This window comes from Triturus cristatus, chromosome 2_2 (genome assembly GCF_964204655.1).
Source record: "Triturus cristatus chromosome 2_2, aTriCri1.1, whole genome shotgun sequence".
Taxonomy (NCBI): domain Eukaryota; kingdom Metazoa; phylum Chordata; class Amphibia; order Caudata; family Salamandridae; genus Triturus; species Triturus cristatus.
In genome coordinates, this window is record NC_140582.1 from 29576511 (window position 1) to 29585741 (window position 9231).

A 9231-nucleotide genomic window follows, 5' to 3' on the forward strand; every position below is an offset into this window, starting at 1 on the left:
TTGGACAATGTGGGGTCGCTAGCCTGAGCAAAACGGAAGCTGCGGTCTAGGACCCAAGGCTCTGGGGACAGAAGAGCAGCTACGGACTTGGGGTTGGAAGAAGGGGGACGGGACAGAGAGCGTTGAAACAGTGACAAGAATTCTGGGTTATCCACCCCCAATATCACATCCTCAGGTAATGAATCCACCACCCCCACCTTCACTGTACAGGGTTCTTTACCCAGGGGGGTTAGGGTCACCTGAGCGAGAGGATAGGGCCTAACATCCCCGTGTACACATCTTATATAGACCCTCGCCCCTGGAACATACTGGGTGGGGAGGACTAGCCGTCTTCGTACTACGGATTGTCTGCAGCCTGAGTCTGGGAGGGCCTGTACCGTCAAACCGTTCATTCTAAGACTCACATAAAATGATGTGCCCAATTCCGCTGAGTACAGGACAGTCCTTGGGAGGTATCCAACCTCCATTGGTTCTTCGGAGGGTCTTTTCCGGGGACAAAGTCTCGCAATGTGGCCCCATTCACCACAATCAAAACACTGGGGACTCCGGCTCGGAGGTACATCTACCCTCATAGGTCTGGGGCGGAGTGGCTCAGGGACTGTCTTCTGTTTTCGATCTGGTTTGATGGAGGTCTGCCCTTTTACAGTCTTCTCTATGTCCCACCCTAGCGTCTTGGGTTGTGCTCGTGCATAATTAGCTGCCATCTCGATGGCTTGCTCCAAGGGGAGTCCCGGATGCTGTTTTAGCCATCGCTGGGTGGCATATGGCAGGGCTTCCATAAACTGTTCCAAGTAGATCTTGGTCATGACCTCTTCCTTTGTGCTGGAGGCCGGGCGTAGCCATTTATCGGCGGCCATCTTAAGCCGAAAAAACAGAGTCTTAGGATTCTCACCGGGGGTGCCCCGTTCCCTCCTGAACTTTAGCCGATAGGCTTCGCCGTCAAGACCCAGGTGGTCCAAAATGACCTCTTTGATGGTTAGGTAGGGCGCGTTTCCCGTAGGATTGGCCACCTGGTAGGCGAACTGTGCCTCTCCTGACAACAGTGGAGCCAGAAAGAAGGGCCACTTTTCCTCCGGCCAACCCAATGCTCTAGCGGCCCTCTCAAAGTTCATTAGGAAAACATCAGGATCCTCCCCTTGCACATATTTCTGGAGAGCGATTCCCGACGGGTTTGGAACCGTTAGTGGTCGGGGCTCCAAGGGTGTGGGTATAGGGACAGCAGCGACGGGTCCGATTTTCTTGAGACTCTCAATGTGGGCCGTTATTGTATTCTGGAACTGATCTCGGTCCGCTTGGGCTGACGTCATCTGCCTCTGTATCGCCCATTCCAACTTCTCCTGTCCTTTAACGAGATGTTGGATGAGCGCGTCCATCTCGGTACTGCAGACGGACTGTGATGGAGATCCCACTTCTGACACCAGTTGTGGCGGGGTAGCAGGGACAGAGTCGACAACCAGACTGGAATGGCGTAAAGAAGGTTTTATTTTAGACAAAGTTCTCTTGTGTCTTTCGGCCCGTCTTGTCGCTGCGGAAGAAGGGGACCCCGACTTGCTCTTTCCGGGTGACTCCAGAGTGAAGGAAGGCGGTGTCTCTGCTGACTTCTCTCCTTAAGGGTCCAGTCCGCAGGAAGGATCTCAGGGGTTGGTAGGCGAAAGGGGAGAGAAAGGAAAACAATAAACAAAACAAGGATTAGGACAAACGTCCTGGCGAGCTGTTGTCAAGGACCGGGGGTGAAGGAAACCGAGTGCTCTTGTGCTCGTAGTTCTCTGGGCAGTGCACAGGGGTTTGGTGCAAGGTGAGGGTACGGGACTCGGTTCAGTGCTTGATGCACCGCTAAAGTCGGTGAGTCGGGGTGCTCAGGGGGTAGGCGGTGTCTTTCTTCCCACCCAGCCCGCTACCTTCCCCCGTACCTGTTCGAGCCACGCTCCTCCCGTGGGAACGTGGCGGGGCGGCTCGTGGAGTCGTTGGCCTCCTGGCGTGTAGCAGTCGTCTCTCCTTGGCTCAGGACCTGCTGTGCTGCTCTCTTGTTCTCTCCTCTCGTCCTCCGAACTCCTCGCACTCCTCTGCTCCAGCTCTCCGTCTACCTCCAGGGAAACGCCGTCCGTCCTCTTCCGGGTTTCCGCGTTCTTTATCCCGCCTATCTCTGCGACGTCATCAGGGGGCGGGACTTCGTCCCACTGGAAGGCCGAATTAAAGGAGCCTCGTTCCGTCGTTGTGGTCCAGTCTTGCGAGGGATACGGGTACCACCAATCTGTTGTAGGCGGCACTGTTGGTTGCTGTAGGGGGAGAGAAGGTGGAATGCGTTCGCCGTGTAAGCGGGATACACAAGGACTGACGTCCGCCTTGTGTGAGTTCTCTTCCCCGTTACATAACCATATCTCCCTCTCCGATTGAGCGTAACCTGGAGAAATATTTTTGTGTGGTCAAACAAGTTTAAGTCAGCCGACAGACCAAGCATGATAAAGACAGTTGACTACCCATGTTCAACCTGCAATCATTGCTCACCTAAGTTGACTAGTAGAGCTGATTTTGTCCAATGCCCTGAGCAGAACCCAAATTGGTCATCCTCCAAGAGAGTGGGATTCCAGATATTAAAGTGTCTTCTACTAACAAAGCGTTTCTGAACCTCCACAGGAAAGGGGCGGAACGATATAGACCTATAAATGCTCGAGACCATTGGAAACGTTGTAACATCAGGACTGCGTACATCTGAAGATACATTAAGGCATCCCTGCATTTCTTGAAGGCAAATGGTTCCAGAATGTGCTTAAGACAGCATAATAATTATTGACTATAACATTTACAAAAACCATAACATTTAACAAACATCGCTCAGCCGACCCATCGCAAGTACAGGCCGGTATGCTGCTGCCCCACGGGTATGCCCCGTAGGAAAAGCACAAAATACGCCACACAGTGCCTGCTTTGAATCTGAAAAGGAGAGACCTCTCCCACAGTGATATTTCCAGAGATAAATAAAATGCCAACTCTCCTGTTGCTAAAGGGATAAAATAGTTATGAACGGTGTGCTTGCTAAAATTGTCCTCCAGTCTTTGGGAGAGACTAAACTCTACATAACGGGACTTCACCAAACTTTTGTCAGATTTACTTATGGTACTTGGGTCAGTAAACATTTGGGGGAGGCCAATATCAGTGAAGGACTTACAGACAGATTTCATTCAGGAGATGGAAAGACCCCTGACTAAATAAAGCAATCTAGGATAACTTTCTGTTAAAACTCGCTTCAATATTTGATCACATGCACACCCATAACAGTAGCGGGCCACTTAACTGTGTCAGAAACATGCAACAGATTTAATTTTGGATGTAAAATTAAATGGGAGCCAGTTGGTGGAAGATATAAGAGCTATCTGCAAATCATATTTTCTTCCACCTGAATGGTGGAAGTATTGTGGTACCCCCATATCCCTTCTCCATATGTAGCTGTGGGGACACACTGCAGGTTATGGATCTTAATATAAGGGGAAACGAGGCCCCCTACCTTCCCACCGAAAGAGATTGAATAAAGACCCAGCCACTCTACCTAATTTCATGTGAGCTGCATTGAACTGTGGTTTCCAATAGTGAGAAGAGGCAAAGATAACACTGAGGTAACTAAAATTCTGCAAGGAGCTCAAAAACTGTTCTTTAATCTGTAGGGAAAATCAGATTCTCCTACCTGGCCCACAGACCATTATGTGAGATTTCCCAAAATGTATTGACATGTCTAGACTACCAATAAATTAAACAAAAAACTCTACCAAAATGCGTAAAGTGCTAGGCATGCTAGCCATAAAATGGTGTCATCAGCATATAATGACGCTGCAATGAGTAAATTAGCAATTTTTGATACGTCACTGGTGGAAGCGGACAAATGGGTAACTAATTCATTAATATAGATGATAAAGAGTAGGGGTGCCAAAACACACCCCTGACGCACCCCTCTGACTAGGGGAAAGCTTCAGAAGTTTCCCCTGTTTGGCCATATCAAATCCTGGCCCTTAGATTCTCATGTAATAAGTGCAAAGCATTTACCAGGGAAACGTTCACTTCCATATCTATCAAACTCAGCCACAACTTAGCCCTATTCGCACAATTGAATTCAGTGGATGAATCCATAAAGGCCAGGTACAGCGGGCAGCACCTGACGATAGTATAATTACCCACAATCAAGTACAGGTTCAGGCACTGCTCCACTGTACCAAGACCTGGATAAAAGCCATACAGACATGGAGACAAGATGTCATTATCACTGGATCAAGTCAACAAATGATTGAAAATTACCTTCCCCAGTATCTTCAATGTGCAATCAATGAGGGATATCGGCCTATAACATTTGGGTGACCCTCCATCCCCTTTTTGAAAAGAGGGACAATTATTGTGTATGTCCGTGGTAATCGGAATCAGGAACTTTACCACTCAAACATTTCCTGATGGCTTCTTCAACTCCAGCAAAGAAATCTGGAATGGAGGGAAGTTATACAAATGGGCAAGTAACATGTCATTACAAAGCATATCCTCAGCCAGCTGCTAAATAGAGGTAAAATGCTTGACCCACTTTGAGCTGCATATACTGCAGACTAAGAATTGGTTGAGAAGGGCATTCTGCTGTTGAAACCTGTTAGCAATATCCCATAACACTTTACTATTATTCTGAGCAGCTGCCAATTCTGAGCAGCTGCCAATTCCATCTCTTCCCAATCCCTTTTATTCAGGAAGTTCTTCCTATCCTTAACAATCTATTTATAATCCCTCATAGTCTCCCATACCTCTCCAATATGTCTTGCTTAGACATCGATTGGATGCAAAATAATATATTGTCAAACAAGCGTGGATGGTCTCAATCTGGTTGGTGAGGTTTCATCAAATGATTCTTAACGCATAAGCATAGAACTTGGTAGCAAGCAAATAAAGATTCCACAGGATTCTCAGTTTAGCACCCCAAAAACACTGACAGGTGGCTTTTAAGGAGAAAAACCAGCATAGAACTGTGATCTCTCGGAGACCAAACCAATCTAAGCCCATCTCTAGAATGCTAATTAATTTCAGTGCACACTGTGGGCCGTATGTCCTTGCCCAAGGGGAGGACCCTTTTCATTATCAATGCATTATGATCCCCATTGAGTCTCTCTGATTGAACTGTTGAAGAACCACTGGAGAAAATGACTGTGAGCAAATATATAATCCATAACAGACGTACACCCCCTCCCCCCACCCTGAAAGTTTGTTTACTCTGCCCTTCACCTTGAAAATATTTGATTACATGTAGAACTTCATGTGAGACTACAAGTTTCCTCAACTCTCCCTCTAATGGGCAGTGGTCCTGCTTCCCTATACAGCCTGTGAAACCCAGCTCCTCAGACCAGTACCCGGGTTTTGCCCTGAAGTCTCCATATAACAAAAATTGGTTGGAGTGTGGCACCAGAAACAATAGTAGTCAAACTCATTACAAAGTAAAACAATTCATTAAATAAAAAACTAAAATAATTAATGAAATTATATTATAAAACTTTACCAAATGAAAATAAAAAGAACCCTGACTATGGTCTGGTATTCAGGGCTTCCTGAACCAATTAGGGCGGAGGAGCGTCGACCCACCTATTGAAATGCCTGCCGTGCCCCAGCGATAAATAATAAATTGGTAATACAGTTAATTTATCACCATTTTATTTTTCAATAACCCCGTCCCAAGCCAAGCGTCAGGATGGGGGCAGGACAGCTGCTGACTGGCAGTAGCTGAAAGAAGTTATGGGGAAGGGGGCTTAGGTTTAAAGTGTGTCATGTCCCTTTGGTCGACCGTCTTGCAATAGCCAGCCAGACATTAGCACTTTAAACCTCTGAGCACAGCAGTCATGGACAGCTAGGTTGAGACTGAGCAAAGGCCTCCAGTGCCCTTTGGAGCACTAAGAGAGCCTGCTCCATCCAATCCTGGCACTGCTCTCATGTTGGTTTAGAGCAGCAACAGGATTGGTTAGGGAAGTTGCCTGGGGCCTGCGCAGGAGGAGTGAAGGACACCAGACGGGAGCACGGACAAGGTAAGTGAGTTTTCTTTTTTTTAAATGTTTAAAATTTATGTAATGTATCATAATTAGACTGTCCGGTTTAGGCTTAAACCTATAATAACTGATAAAACCCCACTGAAAGAGAAATAGCCCTCACCAGTGAAAACATATAAACACTGAAAAAACACCTGCGCAACCACAAACTAAATGCCATTCAAAGAAAGGAAAAAGAGAATGAAAGAGTCATTTTCTTTCTTCTGGTAGGGGCCAATACAATGTAACTTTGTTATACAAGCTAGCAGTAAGAAAGTCTGGGATAACATTATTCTGCTTGAGTTTTGTTGTTTAGGGATGCCACTAAATATTCTTTCGTCTTCCTTTTGTTATTTTCAGTTTTGTGGTCTTTGGTCTAACGATGCAGGGTTTTGAAGCATGTCTTCTTTAATTATTTTATAAACTGTAGAGAATCAGGAAATATCAAAATCATATTTGATATTTTGGCTGTGTTTGATTCTTTCACTGATAGGTAAAATGTCTGGTTTCATATGAATCTTTCCTAATATATGTCATCACATTTACCCACAGAGAATGGGTAAAAACCCTTAATACATCAGCCCCCAGTTTTTAGTGAGTCAGTATTGATAGTAGGCGAATTGCCTACACCTCAGGCTTTAAACATTCAATGCAAGGTATAGTGAGAAGTATATGTGAAAAGAGCGCTATCACCAAGCATCTGGGATAGTGGTTAAAACATGACACCAGACTTCTGGAAAACACGGAACGCAGTGTCACTTGGAATGCTCTGCAAAAAAGGGTCTTTCCAAGTTCAACAAAGATTGGAGTGATATTGTTTGTATTTGCAGTGATTCAGCTATGTATATGAAAAAGTTGTGTGATGACCTGTCAAAATTGATACCTGAGCTGAAGTGCTTCCCTGTAAGAGAACCTTACCACTTGTTAGATGGTATGCCAAAAGCATCTTTACAATCTTCACAGTTAATGAGGAATGCTATTGACTTTTTAGTCCATTGTGGTGCACTGTTTTCTTATACACAGGAATCAAAACGCAAATATTTATCATTCCGTGCTTTGTGGGGATTAAAGAAAGAGTCATCCCAACTGTGTCCCTTAGCTGATGGTTCTCAGTCCAAGGGGCTATGAATGCTATATTATCCATGTGGCAACAGTTTATAGAATTTTTGCTGAGTGATAATGCTAAAGGCAAGAAACGTGAGGATCTTTGGTCACATATTGATAGTGATGTGAAAAAAAAGACACTCTACTGCATTCTTAGATTTTTACAGAAAAACATAACTGCTGTAGTGGACATAATACAAATACTAGAGCCTGAAAACACCCTTGTCTGCCAAGTGTTCAGCATAATTGGTGTAGATGTGAAACATCGCCTTAAGAGTAGGCTGGGCGACACCTTTAGTGACTTTGGCACTGCAAAATGTCCCATGTTAGAGTGCTTGCCACCTGGTAAGAAAAGCAATGGTGAAGAGCAATTTAGGAACTTTTATTTTACAATGTATGAGAAATGGCTGGCAATGATGCATAGAAATGTCCCTTCACCACCAATGTCATTTGAAGTCAATGAAACCTCACTGTGGTACTCTGTTCTAGATCCCTTCCGTAAAGGGGAATCTCCTCCGTAGTTTCAAGAGTGCTGCTTCATTTTTGACCGCTTCAATAACTCTGAGGGCATAAGCGCCCAGATCAGCGCAAATATTGCAGACTCTGCCCTGAGAATCGCAATCCTCAAGTGAACCAGTATTGTCATGGAAAGCTATGTCAGTGGCCAGAGTTAACACATTTTTTATTTTTGCCTTTGCCCATCTCAAGTGCCAATGCTGAGAGGGCCTTTTCACAGATGTTTACATGGGAAGGAAAGAGCGAGCGCACATGACCAAAGACTCACAGAAGAAGTATTGTATGGTGTACTACAATTAGTTTGATTTGCAAAAATCTATTTGGACCTCGTTTACACTATACTTACACTGTCTATATACCATGCGCTGTTGTGTAGTTCCTATATTACCTATACAGGATCTGCGCATTTCAGATAACATAAACTGTGGGTTTGGTGGCAGACTGGTTTCGAGCACCCCCACCAGTTACGTTGGCCTATTTTTGTTAGCTAGCTCACAGTGGCACTAGAATCTCCTCTTATAGGGGAGAGAATAGTTTCTGCAAACCTCAGAACATGACAACCCTGATCCCGCAGGATCGTGGAAACAATGTACTACTTTTCGCTCAGTCACTCGTGCTCACTTAGTTTGTCTCAGAGGTGCACAGAATAAACAGTCTGGGCGTTTCAATAAGTATTTATTGAACAATTGTTATTCTAGTGTAGAATATATGAGCTGTAACAACCATTAGACAGTAGCAGAGATATATGGTTAGCAATAAATACTACAAAAGTAAAAGGATGGTACAGTTCTACTATTTTGCAGTAATCATGAATATATACAAGTACATAGAATACATGAAAATGAGTGCGTACTCCTAAGATGCCTCCCTAACTAGATGTACCTAAATGTACTTGGTATCTATGTAGGTGTTATGCCAAGAATTCCTCTAAGGTCTAGTGCACCCCATTACCTGGGAATTATAGAATGTGGGACCCCGGCATGGTCACGACACCCCGCGAGGGATGTTAGACCACTGCTGGCTGGAGCGTCAGCATGCAGTAACCTCAGCGTCTATGGTCAGTGTGTCATCCGGGAAGTCACGGTCTCCTCTGTCTCTCTAAGCAAGACATGATGTGTATATAGTAACACAAATAATTCTTTGTGTCTAGACTTACAAAACTAAGTAAGTAGAGTGACGGTCTGGAGTCTCACACAGTTCCCTTGTGGGAGAAATCCCTTTCAGGACGAATACCCTCACCCACCATGCTTCATCATCTGGGTACCTCCTCTTAATGGGAAAACCTAGTCCCACTAAGGGCTACAACCTATTCTCTAAGAAGAGGGAGCTCAGGGATATTTTGAATGAGCCTACCCTTTGGCGGATACTTTAAATCCCACAGATGAGAGATGCTCCAAGAAAATGGTGAGGACACAGCGCAAAATAAATATAACTAGTGAGGTAGTGAAGCTAAAACTGCCTAGCAAGAAACACACATATTACTTTAATGGCTTATCCTTACTGACAGGGTTAAAAAGACAGTGCAAGAAGCAGGATGGATTTGAACTGCTCTGTGTTCGAAAAAGGGGTCTTCATG